Source organism: Simochromis diagramma, unplaced genomic scaffold (assembly GCF_900408965.1).
Source record: "Simochromis diagramma unplaced genomic scaffold, fSimDia1.1 OVJJ01000343.1, whole genome shotgun sequence".
In the NCBI taxonomy this organism is placed as follows: Eukaryota; Metazoa; Chordata; class Actinopteri; order Cichliformes; family Cichlidae; genus Simochromis; species Simochromis diagramma.
In genome coordinates, this window is record NW_024386831.1 from 3,926,747 (window position 1) to 3,951,851 (window position 25,105).

A 25,105-nucleotide genomic window follows, 5' to 3' on the forward strand; every position below is an offset into this window, starting at 1 on the left:
TGATTATCTTTGCCACAAGCTAAAGCCCACTACATGTTCTGAGTCAGGAAAAAGTAATAGTGCTGGTATGTTGTGCTCAGCAGTCCAAAGACCTTGGCCGTGTTAAAGCAGTTAGCGAAAAACTAAAACAGAGCCAGTTATGAGTGTGTTGTCCAGCAATTGCGCCACTGGCGTGTTTTGTTTGGGGTGTTTGGGTTTTTTTTTGAATTCCAAGAATCTTTACTTTTCTGATTGCATGTGGAACTCAACTGCTCTAACTCTCACCATCTCAAAAGTGTTTCAGGAAATATCTTATAAGTTGCTTTAAAAAGTGTTACATGGAAATGTTCCGTCTTGGAGAGAGTTCGTCACCATCATCATAATCATCAGCAGCAGCAGCATATTGGCCGTAGTATTAACTTCACCCTTTCTACAAATAAAAAGAAATTCTGATTTGGAACTTGGCTTTGTAATTTGGGAATATTATTCTAAAGTTAGATGAAAATGTGTGTTTTTCCTACCACATTCAAACTTTAATATCTGTCAAACCAGTCACCTGATTTGGGCTGTTATAAATAATATAATGTGCTATGTATATGAGAATATGCTTAAAAAAAAATCAGTCCCATACCTACAAAGCTGTGGTTTTTACAGGCCTCCAAATCTGCTGCCAGAGACTCTACATCTTTCAATCCATCATTCTGTGTTAACTTGAGCTACACCCCTGAGAGTCCATACATTTACCCTAAAACATTTCAAAGGTCTAGCACAACCACTTCTCCACAATGGGATATTAAAATGGACCCTATAAAAACTGGTCAAGGAAGACAACTAGCAATAACCCTGCTTTCATCAATTACACACACAAAAAAATTAAATACTTTACATTTTACATCATTCCTATTAAAAAGTGCATCTAAACCTTGGAATTTTTTTTTCAGGCCAGGTGGGAAATCTTTTTTTTTTTTTTGTTACTTTAATTTGATGCATTGAGATAAACAAAGATGTTGTGAGGTCCATCTCCCTTTCATGCAGTGTATCTAACACTGTAAGGGAAACCTGGAAACAGACATAATAGGAAACTTTAATGCTAGTACATTCCATACTGCCATGTGCAGTTTAATTTGCTGTTGAAATGCGTGCTATTGCATCCATCAACACACATATTCATCAGGTCTGTTTATACATTTTGGGTGGTGCAGCTCAGCAGACGAGGAAATGGTAAGAAGTCTGCTTAACAGCAATTTTCTTTTTTTTACCTCAAAGCATTCTCCGTCAGTGCCCCAGTCAGCTCTGATTTCCTCGGTTTTGCCTGCCCCAGGTTCAGGTCCAATGCATTTAAGGCGTGCTGGTCTTACGTCTGTGGCATCTGTTGAGGAATGTGATGAATGCTGTCTGTACCCTTCTGACAGCACTATACTCGCATGATTTAAGCCCAGACGATCTGCTCCACCCTGATGCCTGAGACTGAGGCTGATGTTTATACTTAGATGTCTGGTACTTCAAACATTTAAAACATCTAACACATTCACAGTATGGCCTTTGCATTCAAGTTTAAACAACTCGAAACGTAAAAAAAAAAAGAAAAGAAAAGAAAAAAAACTAGTACATATGCACTTAGCTTAAAAAAAAAAAAAAAACCCACACAACAGTAGTGAAGCTTCCATGGGAAGGCACATCTGAGTGATGTGCACCTCTTCTCACAAGAGAAGTCAACCATGCTGCTGCTATTACAGGTGCAACACACAAATTTCCAAGACTGGCTATGTATACAGCTGACAAGAGTAACAGAGATTCATCATATGGTGGTGTTATCCCGTGGAAAAATCCAAATGAAAGACTCAAGGAATCTGCTTTAGCTATGAAGGTGTTGCATTCAGTTTCTTCCCTATACGGGTTAGATTATTGGCACCTACCCAGAGCCATTTTTGCCATCACCAAAAGGGAGTGAGTGAGTGCACAGTGGACTAATAGCAATGTCCCCAGAGCAACACATGACTCACAGCCCACAACTCTCTGCGTTTTAATGCACAAAACTAATGTAAATTAGACTTCAGAACAAACCTCTAATCTCTTCATGCCTGATTAAAAATATAATCTGACAAAAAACCCTGTTCACATTAGGTAAAGTCTTGGCAGTTCTGTAAACTTAACTTATTAAATAAGCACTCTGAGAAAACATTTGAAGCAACATGTTGGTAAAGCTTGGATATAAAGACCATGACAGACAACAGCTCTTTAGAGAACTGCACCAGTTCTGCGAGAAATCGGTAATCATTTTTAAATGCTAACTTCCAAGGAAGCAGGAGCAGAGGGTGAGATGATGTGCTGCTGTAATTTACAGTAAACGCACAATAAAAAGCATTTACTCTAATAGTCCCTGCAAAATAAAATAAGCTAAATTCCTAGTTCAGCTGATGCCAGATATTAAAAACCCTCCAAGATCAGAAAATTGGAAAGTTATTTGACAAGAAGGACTCTAAAACTTACAAAACTTTAACATTTTTAAATACAAACCATAAATTTTGACCCTAAATCATGTCTAATACTGAGAGGGGGTCTTTGAACAGTCTTGGACTGTATGATCTGTGAGCAATCGTTTTAGAAAGGTCACAAATAAAAAGGAAATGCAACAATGTAGACTCGCAGGCCGACAGCGTTTCACCGGAGCGCTCCTCTCGACCAGCTCGTGTAACAAACAGCTTATTTTCTTTGTCAAATTTAAGTTTCCTGATCTAAAGGCAGAAAGGCATTCATATGACCAAACTTTCGACTATCTCTAGAAACAATTTCGGAAGGCGTTTATCCGTCAGGTGACCAAGCGGACTCACTTAGACACAAGCTGTATGTTTATAAGGGCTGCCACAAATTATTATTTTGATAGTCGACTGGTCACCAATTATTTTTGCGATTAGTCGACTAATCAGATCATGCATCCATTGGACGTAAAACGTACAGCTTATTGCACCATCCTACTACTTATTCCTGCGTCTTTTGGGATCTTACAAAGCTTCAAACGACGCGTCGACTATTAAATTAGTCATCGACGATTTTGATAGTCGACGTAATCGTGACTAGTCGACTAATCGTGGCAGCCCTAATATTTATATGCACAGTTGTGACCATTTTAATCAAAAGAGATAAAGGTAGTGACTAAAAGATGCTAAATTAAGTGATGCTGAGCTCAGCATTAGAGGTAGGGTGCTCAGAGATCTGAAGTTAGCTGCATCTGACCAAGATATCTCCTGTGTGCATCCTTTGTGGGATTTTCAAAATACGATAGACTCAGAATTCACTGGAGGGATTTGTTTTGTTTTTATTCCATCTAAACTTCCGGCGGGCAAAGCCATCTGAAATACCCCACATCAACTGAACAACACACTGTGAACAAAAGTTCTACTGTAGCCTTTGTGACTTTCAAGCAAATACCTCTGTATTAAAATGTCTCAATTCTGGGAACCTCATCTAACTTAATCTCTATGAATAAATCATGCTCGCATTGTAATTTCACTCGAGAGTTTCTGTCAAGTAAATCAGACCACAAAAAAGCTATGGTAAGGAAATGAGTTGTGAAGAGAAACTGATGGCTGTGAAAAAAAACCCAAAAAAAACAATTCAGTGAATAATGAAAATTCAGCTTTGGCTTCTGGACTGGATTTTTATGCATCACTTGGATTTATAATTAAAACGGGCAGGAAAAGAACAGCGTCAAAAGCAATATTAAGTTGTAGGCAGCTGTTGTGGCTTTGTGACATGCAAGTATTGCGCAAAAGCTGCTTTAAGACCAACATGACATCTTTCCAGAACGCAGTTAATCAAGAAACCAAGTCACCACGGGCTGTCACAGAGCAGCGCTTATTGAGTTTGTGGAATGCACTTTTCAGTTTGACCACAGTGAACCGACTACGCTGGACCATTTTCTTTCGCTTATGGTTTTAAGATGTTAGGATCTAATCTTGGCTGGTTGCAAGTGGACATACTTATCAGATTAGTCAGTAGATCTCAGAGGGTTCATCACCCGACCCGCCAATAATTTTGCAGCAGGGAGCATGCAGCTCCAGTTGCCCTCCAGTTGAAGGCTTTATGGTCAAAAACACCCGATGTTTCGAGCCTAATGCCCCACCAGAGGACCCTGTGTCCCACACCACACTCCAGCTGTTTGGTTTTTGTTTAACTTGTATCAGAAGTTCAAGAAAATCTAAGGTGAAAAGAGAGAGTTTCATCTAAGAAATGCACAATGTTTCTCCATTTAATGAATAACCATGTCGCCATAAAGATTGCAATTCATGAGTAAAAATAGTGGCTATTATTAACTTACTCTATGAATCACTCTGCATGATCACTGTGGGATTATGGACAACTTTTTCTGTGCCAGCCTAATCTGTGGAAATAGATATAGTCTGCTACAGAATCTATCTATCTATCTTTTTTCTACACAGCCACGTTTCACATATGCAGTAAACATCAGCTGTGAGCAAATATGGCAGATAACCTCTGACACGTGTTCTATCCAACAGGTGACCTTTACAAGATGGGAAAACGGCACCAGCTCTTAAAGAGCTCTCTCCGGGGTGCTTCTGTGTAGGCACACGGCTTTACAACAAGCTCACACTTCAGACAAAAGCACTCCTCATTCAGAACGCGTTCATATGCATAATACCAATCTAACGAAGCAAGGCCAGAAAAACGAACCCGACAAACAAGCTGTATGGGACTCACTCTGTTTGCAGGCTGTCTTCCTTTCCCCCGTGAGCTGAATGTTTATTATCCATACCCAGACATTTCCACTGGAGTTTCTGTGGTGGTAAAAGTGCAGCTGTTAGCACCAAAACAATTAACTTTCTAAGCCATCGAAGAAAAGCTAAACAGTGCTAAACTTACCTTCATTTGTTTAACTTCCCGTTATACGACGTCTGTTTTAATTCTTAATTAATTTCACTATCTGAAAACACGCGCTTGTTAGTTTATTAAACAATGCTAGCTCTTCTTTCTTCCTGTTAAGAGTTGAATATTTTACTGTTTAGGACAGCTGGCCTGTCCTCTCTTCTCTCTCCCACTGAGTTAGTGATACGCATTTACACAGCACCGTAAGGGGGCGCTATTTGACCAGTTGTTAATTGGAAGGTGCAAAGTATTTAGAAACATGTTTTTTAAGTAAATAAATACAGTTACACTATGGTTGAAATGTAACATTGCAACTGCAACATAATATGGAACAGAAACACAAGATAACCTTTATCATGTTAAATACCTGACTGCCGTATATGTGGTTAAATCAGATATTTAACCAAACTGTAAATGTAAATATAATACAAAAATGACACAGAGGTTGCCCGTTGTTTGCAAGTGAATGTGTTGACCAACTGGTCACACTTTCAATCACAAGGCAGTCACAAAGGATACTTTCAGACTTGGACTGTCTGCAGTCCCGCTTAGACAGATTGGTGAAGGTTTGCAACTATTCACCATCCAATTCATAAATGAAGACAGACTCCCAACATGACCCAATCAATCTGAGTCAGTCTGCACTGATGAGCACAACTTGTCTGCAACATGTCTTTTTTCGAGTGGTTCCCAGCTTGTTATATTATGGTTACATAACTATATAAAGCAAGGCTGCCAAGCACCTGTGTCATTTTGCATGAATAGCTGCAACTATGTCACCACTTGTGAAGGAATTTCTGTTTTAAATTCACGAGTTTATGTCTGGAGTCTAATGTAAGTAGCAAATATGAATTTCTGTGTATGCAGATAGCAACTGACTGATTAATCAGAGACTGAGTTCACTTTATTGCCATTTTATTGCATATTGAAGCACCAAACTCCCTTAGAATACAGCAACTGTCTGCAAGTGGTTGCAGAACTGGTCCTTGTCTTTGAAGCAAGTTTCAATTCAAGAGGAGCGCAAGTTCATTGCATACAGTTGCAATTCTTTTCATCATGCGGTGGATTCCAACTTTTTTTTGGCTTTAGCAGAACAAGGAAGTATTCACTTAATACCTGAAATCTATTACTTTGGTGTCTTATTCTATCTATTTGATCTATTTACTATTTAGCTCTCTGTTTGAATTTCCCTTCTGGGTATCCGCTTTTTCCTCATCACAATTTTACATTTGGACCTGAGGAACTAACTGGTGCAAACCTAAATTGAACATTCACACACTTGTAAGAATGAATGGGATATGGGAAAAGATTGTGATTTCAGTGTTTTTCTTTTCTTTAACGGAGCACCATTATCATGTGTTACACAAATGCTCTGGCCAGAGCAGTGACCAATATATTTATGACTATGCAGCATAATATCTAGCTCCCCAAGGAGTGTTTACAAAAGGCAGGAAATTACACGAGTTTGGAGCTTGTATGGTTTCCCACGCTGACTGGGTGGCAGTGACAAAACGGAAAGATGTCCAATGGGAGCCCTGGATCTAATCTTAATTACTGAGAGGTCTTCGTAGTTAATGTGCAAAATTGCTCCAGGTACATTCATACTCTGACTACACTTGCATATGTTTCTTTCATGCTGATGTGGAAAGTTTCCTCTGAGGTCTGTTTGAGTTGAGCTAAAATAGTTTTAGAGTCAAACTTATGATTCATTTAGCTCTGTATGAACTGAGAATCACCAGTGTATTTCATCATCATTATTATTCATGAGAGAGTTGGAGCTGCACTGCCCTTAGTAATTTTCTTTATTGGGAAAATCCATCACAAACTCATTTAAGGATCTCTTAAGGCAAACCCATGATTTAGAATAAAAGGAAGGCTTCCTCTGGACAACATGACAAATTAATGACGTGTCTGCAGTTACTTTCATCTCCACTGGCAGCGCTGTGAATATTTCATCCCCTTGGGGAAACTCTTGACATACACTGGCAGCGCTAACTTATAGAACAGCTCTGCCTCTTTTTTCAGTCAGTTCTGGTTGGCATCCACTACAGACAACTTGGCCAGGGGCTTGAGAAGCCGGTCCAAAAGGCCCCTGCCATGTTTACTGTTCTGTACAAGCCTCAGCACGGCACAGCATGGGTGGCCCTGCTACGCAGTCGCCTTGAGTCTCATTGAAAATGCGGCAGTATTATGGAAACACCGCACCCGTCTGGCTCAGGTTTTACCCAGCATATAACAAGTCAGCCGTTATGCTTTACATGAACTATATGGATACTGTTCAGTGGAGGTTTGCTCATGTTCCTTTATATGGACGTGGGTGTATTTAAAGTGCTTGTGAATAAACATAATAATGTCTGACAAATAACATAAGTAGTGAGTTGCATAGCTTTGGAATCTGTACTCAATATTTACAAGGACCACAAAAATCAAATCTTCCATTGCAAAAAACTGAACTTAAGCTTCTTATCTGTGTACACGTCATAGACTGTATGAAACAAAAAGACGTGGCCACCGTAAAATAACCAATTTGTTTGTGAAGCTGAGCCTCTTGAACATCAAAACCTAGGTGTTGACGTTCAACAGAAGCAATGAGCAAGGGCTAGATTTACCAGTGACAAATAGAGACCAGTCGGCAACCATCTGGCAACCACTGGTCACTGGAGAAAATGTTGTATTCTGTGGTTGGTGACTGGTTGGTTGAGGCTTCTGTCAGTTGTATAAAATAAATTGCTAAAGTCTGAGAGACCAATAAGTTTGTGTGGGCAAAAGTGAGACAAACTGGAAACAGAGATCTTTCAAGTACAGGGAGTGCAGAATTATTAGGCAAGTTGTATTTTTGAGGAATAATTGTATTATTGAACAACAACCATGTTCTCAATGAACCCAAAAAACTCATTAATATCAAAGATGAATGTTTTTGGAAGTAGTTTTTAGTTTTAGCTATTTTAGGGGGATATCTGTGTGTGCAGGTGACTATTACTGTGCATAATTATTAGGTAACTCAACAAAAAACAAATATATACCCATTTCAATTTATTTTTACCAGTGAAACCAATATAACATCTCCACATTCACAAATATACATTTCTGACATTCAAAACAAACAAACAATCAGCGACCAATATAGCCACCTTTCTTTGCAAGGACACTCAAAAGCCTGCCATCCATGGATTCTGTCGGTGTTTTGATCTGTTCACCATCAACATTGCGTGCAGCAGCAACCACAGCCTCCCAGACACTGTTCAGAGAGGTGTACTGTTTTCCCTCCTTGTAAATCTCACATTTGATGATGGACCACAGGTTCTCAATGGGGTTCAGATCAGGTGAACAAGGAGGCCATGTCATTAGTTTTTCTTCTTTTATACCCTTTCTTGCCAGCCACGCTGTGGAGTACTTGGACGCGTGTGATGGAGCATTGTCCTGCATGAAAATCATGTTTTTCTTGAAGGATGCAGACTTCTTCCTGTACCACTGCTTGAAGAAGGTGTCTTCCAGAAACTGGCAGTAGGACTGGGAGTTGAGCTTGACTCCATCCTCAACCCGAAAAGGTCCCACAAGCTCATCTTTGATGATACCAGCCCAAACCAGTACTCCACCTCCACCTTGTCTGAGTCGGACTGGAGCTCTCTGCCCTTTACCAATCCAGCCACGGGCCCATCCATCTGGCCCATCAAGACTCACTCTCATTTCATCAGTCCATAAAACCTTAGAAAAATCAGTCTTGAGATATTTCTTGGCCCAGTCTTGACGTTTCAGCTTGTGTGTCTTGTTCAGCGGTGGTCGTCTTTCAGCCTTTCTTACCTTGGCCATGTCTCTGAGTATTGCACACCTTGTGCTTTTGGGCACTCCAGTGATGTTGCAGCTCTGAAATATGGCCAAACTGGTGGCAAGTGGCATCTTGGCAGCTGCACGCTTGACTTTTCTCAGTTCATGGGCAGTTATTTTGCGCCTTGGTTTTTCCACACGCTTCTTCCGACCCTGTTGACTATTTTGAATGAAACGCTTGATTGTTCGATGATCACGCTTCAGAAGCTTTGCAATTTTGAGACTGCTGCATCCCTCTGCAAGATATCTCACTATTTTTGACTTTTCTGAGCCTGTCAAGTCCTTCTTTTGACCCGTTTTGCCAAAGGAAAGGACGTTGCCTAATAATTATGCACACCTGATATAGGGTGTTGATGTCATTAGACCACACCCCTTCTCATTACAGAGATGCACATCAACTAATATGCTTAATTGGTAGTAGGCTTTCGAGCCTATACAGCTTTGAGTAAGACAACATGCATCAAGAGGATGATGTGGACAAAATACTCATTTGCCTAATAATTCTGCACTCCCTGTATGTTCTGTGCCTTAGCACAGCAACTCAGCACACATAAAAAAGAAATGTTTTTTAGTTTTCAGAAGAGCAAAATGAACACAAACATTCCTGATTCCTGTTTGTGTGCACACACCTGTCCAAATACAGATGATTCAGATTTAAAAGGTGTCATTTTTACTTTGTGAACATATTCTGTTTCCAGTTCATGTTACACGTTTCAGTAATACTTGGCGAGTAATTTGCGAGTGTTTGCAGTCAGCATCCTCCATGTAAAACATAAGCGACTGCAGCAATTGACCAAAGTGATCACAAGGAGGTCTCCTTGTGACCAGTTTCACCATTCACCAGCCAGCAACTTCCAGTAACCAACTGGTCAAAGAATACACATCGGAAAACTAAGGTTGTCCAATCTCTATGTGGACAATGCTTGTTGCTATGGTAGCAAGTTTTCAATCACAAAATTGCCTAAAACACACCTTGCTTTATTATATTGTATTAGATAAGGCCTGAAACTAATGATTAGGACCGTAAACTCATCAGTACATTGTCAAGGCCATGAGTGAGTTGAAGGGATTGTAGCGAAGTCATTTTCTTTTAGACTTCCTCACTTATTGGCCAGTTGCAGTAGATGCAGAAGCTAACTTCTGCATTAGCATTTGTTCTTGTCAGTATGTAGTGGAACTGTTACTCATCGCAAGCTTTCACAGTGCCATTTTTTAAATAAAACATGTTCGTATTGACAATATGCCAGGTGTGTGTATTTTTGGGTACAGCTCTGGCTGCTACAGAGGCAACACAGTCCAATAATTCTTGCTTTCCTTGGCTGTTTTATACAGTAAATGGCTACAGGGAGCTGGACCCTATCCCGGGGGGAAAACAGGACGCATACTCAACAGGCCGCTACTCCTTCAAGGGCCTAAAGAGGCAGGCAACCAATCACTCACACATTCACACCTTTGCAGCCAGTTTAGAAACATCAAATAGTCTAATATGCATGTCACTGGAGTCTGAGAGGAAGCCACATGGAAAGACCCTATCAGAACAGCAGATTAGAGGGTAGAAGCTTCTTGTCACAATGCTAACCAATGCTGGATCTCCATGTCTTAACCTGATATATCATAGCTATATGAACCAGAGCTAATCAAGCTCTTACGTAAAGGTCAGACACCCAAGAAGGTCCAATTATTATGTAACTGTTCTACAATTAAAGCTGCTTGCCCTTCAGAGACCTTAACAGTGGCTCAACAAAACAATGTGTCTTATAGTCTTTGTTTGGTGTTCCTATCACCATGCATTTTGCATGTGTGCCCAAGGAAGTGCTTGCATTATAAATGTGACATGCTAGCCAACAGTGACGCACGACATAGCATATGGTGCTCCTCTAGTCTTAATAGTGCATTGGACCTCAGACCTCAGTTACAGCATTTCTGCAAATGGCTGGCAGTCATTCCTGTGTCCTACTTCGGTTGGACTCTCGTGTACGTTAGGTCAGTTCAGGTAATGGGCTTTTTTGCGTTTTATCACTTCAGCTTTTCCGGAACGCTCCATGTTGCACCTCGGAGATGGTTTTCAGACTATAGTTTGGAACACAAGTGGGTTAACTCTGTGGAGTTTCAGACAAAATAAATCATTACAACATTTGGATGAAAAATCGCAGACAAACATAAACGCACTCAAATATATGCACACACACGCTTTGAAAACAGTTTAACATGGTCAGTGTTTCTTGCTCCATTAAGAATTCAAGGGCCAAGATGACTCACAAGCGTTTCATCTGTTCTTGGTGTCCACTACAGCAGTGAATCCAGCGGCTTGCAAAATATGACCAACCGCTGAGCTGCTCCCTCATCCGCTCTGTCCTGTTTTTACAAGGGCCCGAAGCTTTCACTGACTCAAGCCCATCCTGTGACGGGTCATGGGTTACTGTAATTTAGCATGTGCATTCAGATGGTAGTCATTCAATTTTCCTCTTCCTTTCATGTACTTTTCTGTATGTGTGGCACTTGCCGTTACTGCCATTTTCCAAGATAACAACTGTCAAACAAGACTAATTGAATTGGGAGTGGAGGGATGGGGGTGTCCGCATACTGCTGGGGAGAAGGAACGACTGAAATGATTAATGGCGCAGTAATGGAAAAGTACGTTCCTGCAGCGCCAAGAATGTTTAATGAACTGAAGCTGAACAAAAAGGAAAAGTGAAGTGGGAACTTTAGGAAAAATGAAGAAAACAAACAGAGGATGAAAAATGAGTTTTCACAGGACAAAACAAAAAAAAAGGGAGATAGTAGCACTGCAGAACATATAAAATGGATTATAACAGTGGGGCGTATGAGTGATGAGATTTTCAAAAGGAATATGTCAACATTTCTGTAAATATCCTTATTTGCTTTCTTGCTTTGCCAAGAGTTAAATGAGAAGCCTGAAACCGCTGTAACGTGAGAGACTGTTAGCCTAGCGCAAATACTGGAAGAGAAAAAACAGCTAGCCTGTCACATTTTCCACAATGAGAGCAGGAAGAAGGTGCAGATACAACCAGACAGGAAGAGACAGTTTAGGTGGTTTATTTAAAAGGTGGAGTAGATGCTCAAAGACAGGTTGGCAGACAGGCAGGCATGCAGGAGACAGAAAATGGAAACAATCATAAATCAGACAACAAAGCAGAGCAGAACTTCTAAGCCAAGTTTGGGGAAAGGTGCGTGAGTGAGAACAATGGAAATATCGATGATTCTGGTGGATTGGGAACAGGTGCACCGGCTGTGAAAGTCATGTGACTGAAACCAGAAAGAGAGCATGAGGACATCTAAGTGGGTGGATGTGGCTTGACACGAGTTTGAAACACTCCCGATGGGAGATCGGATGAGGTCAAGGAAAGATGTGAAGGACAATTCTAAAGAGCTTAGAAATAAAAGGTGCTCTGACAATCCAAGGCTTCTCAATGGCTTATCATTCACAATCCCTTAGCTCCATCCTCATTTAGAATGACCAACATTCGGATGTAGTGTGTCGTCGTCCCCCCAATGTGACCCAGTGACTGAACCTGTAAACATGTTAACGGAAGGCCATTTTCCATAGATCACCTATAGAGATCTTTTTGCAACCACTAGTATCGCCCTCTAGTGTCCATTAAAAAGAATGCAGGTTTAGGGCACTTCAGTGTTCAATGTCCATGAATCTTCTAAACACGGGCTACAAAAACACATCTTAGATACTTTGCCTCATCTGTTCTTACTGTGTTGCTTCACACAGGCCGTATCAACCTGAATTCCCTTTTTGCTCTGTTCTTTCTCTTTTCATCACTGATAAGACTCCACTAATGTCTTCATCAACTCCCTAAATTCCTCCCCCCCATACATTTGGTGCTCCCTCACATTCTCCATAAAATTAACAGCTCCATATCTTAAACCTTTGGACCTGCATTTGCCTACTGGTTCCAAAAATGTAAAACCAGAAGAGATGGACCTATGCTCCCGAATCAAACCTCAGAAATCGCAGGTGTGATAAGCCAGATGTTGCCTACTCATTTCAATGTGTTGACTGGTAAAATCTGTCAAGGTGTCCCTGCTGAGATAATAAATCCATCACTGCACCCCTCCATCCATGGGTGTGAGCAAATATTTCGTTAGAGCAAAGTATGAATAACAAATGACGGCTCTTGTCTTGGAAAATATGCTTTTGCCTACAGTGAATATGGTGCGACACGGTTATTGATTCCCACATGATCCGAAGCTTCAAGGACAGGGAAAAAAAATCACAGGCAAGAATCAAAATCGTTGCTGCCTGCATGTTATCATTACGCTGAAATTATGGTCATTATAAGACATATTGAATAATATTGACTCTCTGTTATGTGGTCACGTTGAAGGCTAAACAGATGCGAGCAGGGAGTCTGGAAAATTTGGAAAATAACTCTGCTTACATCAGCAGCACTGGGGAGTGATGTTGGCTATAACAAGCTACTCCCATGCACAGTTTGTTTACAGAGACGACACCCAGATCAGAGTCTCGCCTTCTCATTACATGAACTATGCAGCGGGGGAAAATGTCACGAGTTGTATTCAATCTGCTGAGTGTGACAAGGCAACAAAGCTCAGTGTGACAGAGACTAATAATGCTGAACTTTCACTGCGTGGGGATATTAATGACATTAGTAGAACTAACAGCTGTGTGCCTGTGTGTGCATATACTGTCTTTGCATGTGGACACAAAATAATGAATTGACTCAGCATTTGAAGAGAATATTTGAGAGTGTGAGTGTTATTTTAGGCAGTCTCAGGGAAAAAAAAACGTTTCACTGACTGATCTTTTTGAGCTTTAGATAAGAAAAAATAACAATCTGTAATGTGTTTATTAAAGTTTCTGGCAGACGTGAGAAAGAAAAATGAATTCATATTTTCCCGAGACCAGAAATTATTCTTTGAGTCCTCCCAGTGTAGTCGATGTACTCTCAAGGTCGATAAAAAAGCTTCTGGAAAGCCTCAAAGAGGTTTTCTTCTTAACAGTTTGTGCTTAGTTATTCAAAGAAAATACTTTGTAATCCAAAAGCATTTGGATATAATGTATCATTCTGTGAATTTGCTATTTATCTTTCAATTTTGGTATTTTTGCATTTTTTCATTGTTTTCAGTTTTATCTGTATTTTCTGTTTTAATTGACCTGCTTTTTACCCACTTTTGGTTTTTCAAATACATCGTGAATTATGTTAACAAGCTTCAAGTGATTGATTTTTCAATTTATGTAAATTTTTTAATCATCATCATGTTTTCTTCACTTAATTTGTCAAATTACTTCTCTTACAGCTTTTCATAGATTTAAAAAAAAAAAAAATTGTACATCCATCCATGTGGTTATCGAGACAACAGTTAAAGCAAAGACCTCCATCACCGCAGCTACCTGGCCTCCTCCCAGTTTGATGTGCCTGAAAGGACTCATCTAGGAGGTGTCCAGGATGTCAGATGACAAAACACCTCAACTCACTCCTTCACTCACTAGAAGAGTAGCAGCTCTACTCAGAGTCCCTCACAAATGACCGAGCCCCTCATCCTATCTTTAAGGGAAAGCCCAGACATGCTTTGGAGAAAACTAATTTCATGCTTTTGTATATGCGATCTTATTGTTTTAGTGGCTACCCACATTACAGGCTTTGTATTTTAATTGTAAGTTATTTTAATTTTCCACTTCTAAAGACTACACTGTAAAGTTTGGCTGTGAACCATTGCTAACAGGCCCAGTGTAGCAAGATTTACTGCTGCAGAAGCCTTGCTGTAGGCACTTAAAAAACAAATGACAATGTAAACAGCCAAATGGACCGAGACGTGTCAGCATCAGTTAATGAAGATCACATGTCTGAGATGGTAATTCATTCTGCAACACAATCTCTCTATGGGGGTTCCTCCCATAGCAGTGGTTCCTCGAGGAGGTGATTAGGATGTGCATGAAACGGGAGTCAGAGGCCAGGCTGGTGGATGAACATGTGGATGAACCCAAGGCCAAAAGCTGCCACCAGCAGACTAACCACATAAACAGCATGTGGTAAACATTGGATCACCTGTTTTTGATATGACTGGCAGCTTATACACAGGCAAAAATTGAATAACAAGGGAATTTTGAAGAACCATAGCTTGCATGCACGGAGACAACCCCATTTAACGAATGCAGGCAGTGGACCGAACCACTGTGAAAGTGCATGAGGGGGAAATCACTTTTGCAAATCTGACTATTTCATTGCTTAACACAATACAACAATGCATCATCCCACACACACACACTAACGTAGGAAGGATACACATTGATAACTTTTATATTGTACAATATTTATTGTTCAGTGCCATTCTTGTATTGCTCGTTTGTTGTTGTTTTGCACATCTCTGTTGCTGGGGCTGCACCAAGAATTTCACTGCATGTGCGTGCCATGCCTGCACAAGTGACTGACAATAAAGTGATTTGATTTATTATTTGCCAATCTGGTCCTCCATTCTGGCTGCATGGGCTCATGCCAGGTCAACTCCAACTAATACCAAACCAACACGTAGTCCTCTCTTGCTCCATGCCTCTTTCATTACCCTGTTCACTTTAGCTTTTTATTTATCCACTAAAATTGCACATTGTGACTGAAACCATCCATCAAGGAATAAAAAAACAACCCTAATCCAAAGGTCCAGCTCAACAGCTGACTTAATCCACCTGCTATTTAAAATCATTCAGATCTTAAAACCAGATAAACCTTTGACAAGGTGCTGATCCAAAGCCAGCTTAACTGCACAATCATCTCCTGAATCACTCAAATGTGAAAGCTGGTTGATGTCCCAGATATTACAGGAAATTCAGAGAGTATAAGTAGCTAAACATGAACTCCTAACAGGAGTGGGGCTGACTGAGTAGGAATGTGACATTTTTATAAGGAGGCCATCTGTCATTTTTATAGTATCATTAATAAAGTGTCTGGAAGGAGCTTTTAAGAGAGCATCTAGACAGAGACTCATCCTGAGACAGTTCAATATAAAAGCTCCATGGAGCAATTCCATTTTATCAGAGGGCAGTCCCTGGAGCAGCACACAATACTTCATAACACTGTCTCATAATATGCCCCATTTATCATATACTATAAATATGATATAAAGCACAATATTGCACTGGTCCGAGAACATTAGATAATTGTATAAAAGTTATACTTGACCCACTGCTTTTAAAAGATCAGGTACAAATTTATTAAAGGCATAAATCACTTAAAATGTTCTTTTTACCAGCTATCAGCTTATAAGTGGATTCTCCTCCTTGTCTGTGTGAAGCGAGAGTTGGGTGGAAGCTGGCAACAAGCCCAGCCCAGCAAAGAGACTGGCAGTGGTGGGAAGCAGCCAGCAGAGGAACACCTCACATTTAATAATTATCATATCATCGACTATTTGTGTGGTCCCTGAATAGGAGAAATGAAATTTTGTGGTTTTTAGAGACTGACTTGCTGTAACTAGCCCATTACATGTCTTAACAGCTGGACAGAGATAAACCTAGAGCCTGGTTTGCACAGAGGTTGCTCAGTCTGTACGCAAGCAACCTGAAAATCATATGCAGCTGTGTTGCATTCTGGTACTGATTCATCAACTCAAGCTAATGCTTTTGAGTCCACCTGATACTCCATTTCCCAAAAGCACTCATTGTTACAGGTCACTAAAATACACATCAAATCTGTTTTTGAGGACATCAGGAGAAAGCAGGAAGTCATACACAAATATAACAGAGAGATTCAGGAATTTTTTCAAAATAAGAGACCGTGTGCAGACTAAAAACTGAACAGGGTCAGCGTGCTTTAAACCTGCATGAAGGTTATTTTATTGATGGCAATTCAGTTCAGCAGTTTTATTCTTTATAGCACCAATTCATTAAAGTTGCTTTTTATTGTAAGGTAAAGACCCGACAGTATTAGAAATAAACCCCAACAATCCAATGACCCATGACATGAGCAAGCACATGGTGACAGTGGAAAGGAAAAACTGCTTTTTAACAGGAAGACAATTGCAGATGAACCAGGCTCAGGTAGGGACAGCCTGGTACGAGGGAGGAAGGAGGAAAGAAAAGACCACAGAGAGACAAAAAAAAGACAAACTATAACAATGAGATCACAAGTTCAGTGCACACAGTCTCTCTAATTATGATCCACTGCTTTCTGTAGTGTAACAATAACATTAGGCAGGTGATTTTATTGAAATGGTTGGTTTGAAGATGGGGACCAGGTCTGCTACTTCTCACAGTTTCTGTCTTCAAAGAAATTTAGGGTTCTTAAAGACAGAAATAAATTGGCAATAAGATGGTATCAGTCTACCATCAGTCTGCAGCTGAGAGTCAAGTTGGCAGTTTGTTATTTGTGATAATACAGCAATTATTATTTATTCATTTATTTTTGCTTGTCTCGAAACAGTGAAGTTCCTTCCTGCAAAATGGCAGAGGCATTTGGTGACCATGCTTTTATAAATAGGAATATAATCAGAATACAAGCAGTGGCAATCAGCTGAGCCCCCTGCAAAGAGACGCACTGCAAATAAGGCGCAGACTGACTCAGATCGACTGCAACGTGTTGAGTGTTGTTTTACAAATTAGATGGCAATTATTCAAAACACCTTCACTAGTCTGTCTTAGAGTGACTGCAGTCAGTCAGTATCTGGTGAATGGAATGCTGCCTGACTTAACTGGCATTGAGACGGCCAGTCTAAAAACAAATGTAAATTTTTTAAATTTAAGTTTAAATAAGCAAAGCACAAAGACGCTTAATTAACTTCTGTAGTAGCACGCAGAGAGATGTGATAGCAGGGGGTTAACAAACCCACAGGGATGACTTGATGAGCCACAAGTGTGCATACCATGAGCACAACTCACAAACGTAATGACACTAATAAAGGCGGGGAAAAAATAGAAGACCAGGGAGAACACAAAGGACGCAGACGATTGGAAATTTGAATCAGGCTAAATGAGAAAATATCACACACCTGTTAAAAACATAACAACAATAAAATCTCACTTCAGTGCCATTTTGGCTTCAGGATTTTGGCTTCCTGACATTTTGGATCCCATTCTGGGAGAGCTACCCAATCACAAGCTCCAAAACAGTCCAACTTTTTTGAAAAATGGCCTTTTCTATTGATGGGACAAGCTCTGGAGTTGGCTGAGCTAATTGTTGTGACTTATTTGGCCTCACAGTGGACCAAGCAGAATATTACAGTTAAAAACATGCAGGGGTTTGACATGAGACTTGGCAATCCTTAATACATCCCAACATATTTTATCACCCATGTAGTCTCATGTGAAGCATTGTCTCACAGCTACTTGGAAACTTGAAATGTGATGGATGCTACATTTTTTAAAGTTTGTTGTCAGCCTGGATTCGAACCAGAAAGTCTTTTCCAAGTTTCACTGGGAAAAGGATGCTTTTGTCATTATACACTATTCTACAAATGGCTTTATGGGAAAAGCCCTGCAAAAAATGTGTATCTATATTAAGTTCTGACATGTGTTTGTCAGGCAAGAAGCTTTACTACCTTAACAAATACCTTTTAGCAAAATGTATCCTCGTTTTTTATTCTTATGCTTAAAAATGTCTCCTACTCCCACAAACCGGTTTTCCCTATACTCTTGGGCATGACTGACCACTATAGCTTTAATTATAAAAGAAAGCAGAGACCTTGGACGAGTTTCAAGTCACAAAGCACATCACTTGAGTTTTTAAGCAAGGATTTCTGTCTAGGGCAGCGTTGTGCTATACTGCACATTATATATCCTCCCTCATTTTCTTCTCTCTCTTTTCTCTTTCTCTATAATCACGCAGTGATGTTTTGACTGGCCAAATCCCCACCATTTCTTCCGAGGTTAGCGCACAGTCAATCTTAAAGGCTCGGGCCGATCTTTTTTAAACGAACCTCTAGATCATGTTACCTCCACCCAACAGGCAGCTCCATTGATCTTGTTGGGCTCGTTGTGGCCTCCACCAAGTGCGCACTGTTCGTGCAGATTTTCCTTCTCATGCACTCCCTGTCATGCTGCTCTCTCTTTTAAGTGACATGTTTAAGGTTGGTAATTAAGCCCAGATCAAAGTGCTTCTACTTCTTAGGTGTGTGAAAAGGCAAGGAGTCAAAAGCTAGTAGTTAGTAAACCTAACAGCCAAGGTATTACTAAGAAAAAGGAAAAGAGGTAAGATGCACCAACACTTTATTCTTTGCTGGAAACATGTAATCATTAGAAAGAGGATAAGTTTGAAGTTCGCACATTACTAAAGCCACACCTTATCAAAACAGTACCTAAATAAGACACTGGTGCCCAAACAAACTTTCCCCAGATGAAAAGAAAATGGCCTGGAAAAAAACCCTGTTCTTAAATGAAGTTTTGCACTGTATGTCTTTAAAGCAGGCTTTGGTATTTGTCCATCAGGGTGGTGAACACCCATGGACGTACAGTACAAACAACATTACTCAGTATTTCCAGCAATGTTAGGTATGCGCCTTACATTTCCCTCTTCATGCAACACAGATCTGAGAACATTGTGTTCTTGTATCAGTGTTAATAACTGTGAAGTGATACCAGTCTGCACGTGAGGGGAAGTGCGTCCAAATCCTGGGACATGATGAGTTCCTCCTCTGGTTCATCATCAGTGTCCCCTCTAACCCAAACATAACATTTACAAAAGGGAAAAAGAAGCACATGGCCCACTATGGACTGATGTAAATATTATTGGGAAAACGTTTGCCCAAGCAGGGAAGAGATAAGCAATAAAACCGCAATGTATCAGAATGGAAATCGGCACAGAGCAGCTTCGGCATCGCACGGACTGTAATTTATGACTTTCAACTTGGCAAGATTTTGAACTTGGCGTCCGCTTCTGCTGACTGCCTCTTATGAACCCAGAGAGCATCCAGCACACACGGGTACAAACAATCTCGCCCTAATACTCAGGGTAAAATAAACATGGATTAGATTTCTGCTGAGCCAGCAGATTGTTGGAGATAAGACTAAGAAGACACTGGAAAAAAGGGGTAGAAAAAAATACTCATGAACACTTTATTTCTTCTAAATAATATTTATTATATTTGGCTCCATCTCTGATTGAAAAAACAAGATAGGTATGACACCATCAAAGAAGAGCACCGTCAACATGCCTCATGCTTGCCTATGCTTACTGTTTTAGGTTGTATGTTAATATAGTTGAAAGAGTCTTCTAGAGACTGATAAGAAAATGAGCTCAAACACTGCCATGTGTTACACTTAGAGAGCAAAACGGTACTCACATGCACAAATAACACTGGGTGTCTGGGTGTTATCAGATATAATTCTCAAGCATCCTTGTAGCAAAGCCTGGGTACTAATGCAATCCTAAAGGCCTCAATAAAAATATATGCACTTTACTCAAGCCCTTTCTTAAGTAGGCTAAAGGTGCAACATGAAGTTTGATGACTGCACCCATAAAACTCAAAAACCATAATTGATTTAAAGTTGGCAGATCTCCCCCTGTAGGCAGTGCCTATGATGTGTCAGGTAATTTTATATCGCTCCCTGGAAGTCTCATTCTAACCACGTGTAACGCATGAACTTCTTTTCAAGGAAGAGAACAAAGCCACAGAAACCAAACCTGGTTAGAGTCTTGGTTGTTCTCCAACAACTATGTTGGTGTGGCTGTAAAACTTAAAGTCTGCAGGGAAATTGACAGGAGATTGACAGGCGTACATCAACAGGACTTCACAGCATGACCTAAAAATAGAGTGGCAATCAGTTGATGAAGGTTTTGTTTTAGGAATATCACTGGCACAGGCCACAAAAGTCGCTGCAGATGACAACTTTGGTGGTCCCTTCACTTTGCATCTAGTGCTTAAAACAGGTTGGATTTCAATTGAAAAAAATTTATTTACATAAATTATTCAGATTTCTTTGTTCCTCAAAGGAGTATCCAGTCTTTAAGTGTGACATCATTAAACGTTTCCGGGTCCAAACTCTGCTTCAGGTCCCAAAGTCAAACAAACACTGTGGCACCACTGAGAGTTACAAACTGTCTAAATTATTTCATCTTTAATAAAATGATCAGTGTAGCTGCTCTACCAGGTGTAACAATTAAGTTTAACATCCAGGCATCCATGAAAACAGAATTTATGAAGTTTAACAGAGTTTGACCTTAGCGTTGAGTTAGCTTGCTAGTTTCCATATAAAGATGATGCACCATGTTCTGATTGAGAGATTTCTGAAAAATTAAAACGTACTGCTCTGCTATCATAAATGAAGGCTGAAAACTATAGAGTAGTGATGTTTGTGGGATTACTGAATTTGGGCTACCTGGTATAATGATGTGCTACATGGTGACTAGCTACATGGCTATGGTTAGCATAATATAAACACAGTGAAGCTGGAGGATGAACGCTAACCTTTTTTCCACTCGATAAATGCAATCGCATGGCAGGATGCTATAAATGGACCGATCTTCAGTCAGGAGAACAACTGAGATAATCCATCCACAATATGAGGTTAGTCACTAATATACTGCTGCATGGGCTGGGCTGAAGTTACATCGTAAGGTTTTAAAAACTGAACGTCACTGACTTTTTTTAGGGGCTTGTTCAGATTAAACAGAACAGTGTGTTTCCCAACCTTTTGGAGCCAGGGCACATATTTGACATTAAAAAAATCACACGGCACACCACCAAACAGAAATGTCACAAAAAGTATGGTGATAATTTTTCCCCACCCACCAGGTATAGTGGAATTGGCTCAGTTTTTCCCCAGTATACCCTTTTTGCTTTCTTCTGACCACTACTCATGCAAGGGCCTTCATCTGGGTCGGAATTTTCTCCAGCACCCAGGTCAGATTGACTACTTTTTCTTTTCACATATGCTGCTTCATCTCACAGCATGACTGTTATGTAATTTCTTCTTCGTTGTCTTCTGTTTTACTGTCAGTTGGTGACCCATTTAATCAGAGCAGGTAGTTAAGCTGCCCTCTAGTGGAAGAAAATGCAATTGTTCCGCCCGTTACTCACATTGGTCGCTTAGAGTATTAATCAGGTGGAACCAGATAATCTTCCACGGCACACCTGATCATTTCTCACAGTGGTTGGGAAACACTGAAATAGAACAAGATACAAAGCATTAAAAAATGTTAAAAACACAACAGCCTTAATAAACACAGAGTAGTTTGGACCCTGTAGCAGGTTTCATACGTCATCACTTAACAACAGGATCGCTCACCTTAGTGATTCCCTCAATTTTACACACCACCACCAATCTACGTGGATAACCTGGTGCATTGGTGCTCATATTAATCTGTAAATTGTCATGATGCATCTGACTTTTGATCTAGCCTCATTATAAATTCAAAGTTCCAAATAATTTTTCATTGTATTATTTGTAATTCCATCATTTGTCTTCACAACAAGCATTGGAGCCTCACACACTCATTACTATGGTTGAGCGAGCCAAGATGAGAGCAATGCATTATTTAGAGGCAATGTGGTGGATTTGAATGACAGGCAATCAAATCAGGGCCTCTCGTTACCTTTAACGTAACAGAAAAGTTAGTCTTACTGCACTACCTGTATTCATGATCCTTCTACTTGTAAAACTCTGTCAGTGACCCCAGTTGTGTGGTTTGAGTATTTTTCTAAACATTACTTCACAGAAAAAATGTGACCTTTTAATACAGACAGAAGAACTTTTGCCTCTGGAAAAAAAAAGAAGCAAGTTCCGGTTGAATCACATCTTATAAAAAGTCCCCTTTGGTTTAATCACTTCACAGCTGGCTGAAATGGCTTTAGTGCCAGTTTTCCTTCCTGCAAAGATGCCCTGTCTTCTCTTATTTCGAGATGTGTCAAGTCTAGAAAGTCCAAGAGCAGCTGATGAACTTCTTTTCTGGTCTTTTTTATAGCATTAGAAACCAAACTCAGAGAAAATAAAAAAGAAACTATACACTCAGGAAGAAAGGGGCTTATATACATTACTATACTTGCACTGAACCATCAAAGTCTGTATCTCTTTCACTGAGTGTGTCTCATATCAGAAGCCTATAATTTCATTTGGACAATAAAGTATTGCTTTCTTTGCCTTTGATCATCCATATTTTATCTGCTTTGATCATTTTGCCAGTGTTGGATGACAGCATGCGATAAAATAGAGGAATACTTGACAAGAAACAGATTAAAAAAGAGGGAGATTGATGAGCTTTTGTTGAGATTTGGATACAGTCCTTTTCACGTCACTCTGACCAGGCCTGTGAAAAATAAGTACACCCTTACTGCTGCAATAGTAATTCAGAAGCGGCAGCCAGGTGCTACTAAGCAAAGACACTCAATTAATTGATCACCAGCAAGTGTGAGCACCTCTGCAAAAACAGAGGTTTTGTCAGTTTGTTGGTCTGGAGCATTCAGGTGTGTGTTAACACAATGCAACAGTTTTTCCAGGAATAGACAACCCATCCATCCATCCATTCGCTTCCGCTTATCCTTTTCAGGGTCGCGGGGGGCGCTGGAGCCTATCCCAGCTGTCATAGGGCGAGAGGCGGGGTACACCCTGGACAGGTCGCCAGTCTGTCGCAGGGCCAACACACAGGGACAGACAACCATTCGCACTCACATTCACTCGCACATTCACACCTAGTGGCAATTTGGATTTTCCAATTAACCTATCCCCACAAGCTGCATGTCTTTGGACGGTGGGAGGAAGCCGGAGTACCCGGAGGGAACCCACACAAACACGGGGAGAACATGCAAACTCCACACAGAAAGACCCCGGCCTGATGTTGGAATTGAACTCAGGACCTTCTTGCTGTGCAGCAACAGTGCTAACCACCGTGCCACCGTGCTGCCCAATAGGGCATAGACAACCCAGCAAATTCAAATAGCTGAAAGCCAGAAAAAATTCCCCAAGAGTTACATCTGAGACTCAACAGGCCTCTACAGGTTAAACGTTCACGACGCTATAATTAGAAAATGACTGAGCAATAAGACTTGTTTGGAAGGGTTTCCAGGAGAAAGCTTCTTCTCTCTAAAAAGAAGATCACAGCACAACTTAGGTTTGCAAAGTTGGATTCAATTCAATTCAGTTGACTTAATATAGCACCAAATCATCACAACAGATGTCTCATTGTGCTTTATATTGTAAGGCAAAGAGGCTAAGGTAATCAATAATAATAATTTGGTGAATCTGAACAAATCACAAGACTTCTGCAATGTCCTTCGGACACATTTGAAGGTGTTTGGCCACAATTCACAGTGCCACAAGTGCCACAAAAAACCCAAACAGATACCAGCTAATAGCATGGTGGTGGAGAGGTCATGACTTTGGCTTGTTTTGCAGCCACAGGACCTAGGCACCTTGCAGTCCCTGATTTGACCATGAGCTTCTCTGAACAGCAAAGTGTTCTAGAGTCAAATGTGAGCTCATCTGTCCAACTGCTTAAGCTTGAATCAGCCTGGGTCATACAACAGGACAATGCTCGAAAGGACAAAAAGAATCAAAGTATTGCGAAGGCCCAGTTAAAGTTCAGACCTCAACCTGACCGAAATGCTGTGGTTGGAGCTTCAGAGAGGTTTGCGCAAACGAGTGCCCACAAATCATAATGAACTGAAACAACGCTGTGAAAGAGAGTGGGCCAAAATTTCCACCCAATTTTGTGAGAGATGGATAAAATCACACACAAAACTGATGACTGTATGTGTGTTTTCAAATAACAGCACCCTTAAAAGATGATGAATGTTAGAGCTTAACTTTCATGTTATTAGAACGGTACATGAGGCACTCCAAATAACAAAATTAATCAATAACCTGATGAAGTAAGAGGCCTCATTGCTCAGCCTGTGTCTGTTCTTAGGTGTTACTGGCAGTGACTAAGCCTGCCAAGCTCCGGACACTGATCTGAAGATCAAAAGAAGACACTTCCTGATATTTAATTTGTCCACAGCTTTGATGTGTCATGGCTTTACCCCTTATGAATAATCCATTCATGGCTGATTGAAGACTGCCAAGGTTGTAAAGCTATCATAACAAAGCAGCAGGTTATCATCGACGAGGTCTGTGAGACCAGCTTCTCTGCAGCCGAGAGAGGGCAAGAGAGTGTGAACAATGACGCGTGTGATCATCACAACTGGTAACCGGCGTTGTGGCGCCCAAACATGTGACCACAGCAGGAGGTGCACGTCTGTTTTCTTAAGCCTGTGCTGCTCAGACAACTGCATTGCAACCCGACGCTGTCTCACTGTTTGTCACATCACAGCAGCACCCACTACTTCTCCTTGAAAAGCTGTAGATTGCCAACACAAGCAGAGGTGTATAGTCCAAAATCCATTAATTCTGGCTGACGGTTCCCTGGCTGCGCAAAGACTGAACAGCCAATTTTGATTATGACCAAAAAGTAATGTTCAGTCTGATGTTCAACTGTTTTTTTTAGGTTAAATATACTATAAATAA

At 40.5% G+C, this 25,105-nt stretch overlaps 1 long non-coding RNA gene across 1 annotated transcript; it reads right to left on the reverse strand.

The window, feature by feature from the left end:
- Positions 1-205: 205 nt before the first annotated feature.
- On the reverse strand, positions 206-5,096 carry LOC120730943. Its single transcript, XR_005695243.1, has 4 exons — positions 4,861-5,096; positions 4,699-4,775; positions 1,239-1,348; positions 206-1,038 (listed from the first exon to the last, which is right to left on the reverse strand). It is a non-coding gene; the product is annotated as an uncharacterized LOC120730943 (long non-coding RNA).
- Positions 5,097-25,105: the final 20,009 nt, after the last annotated feature.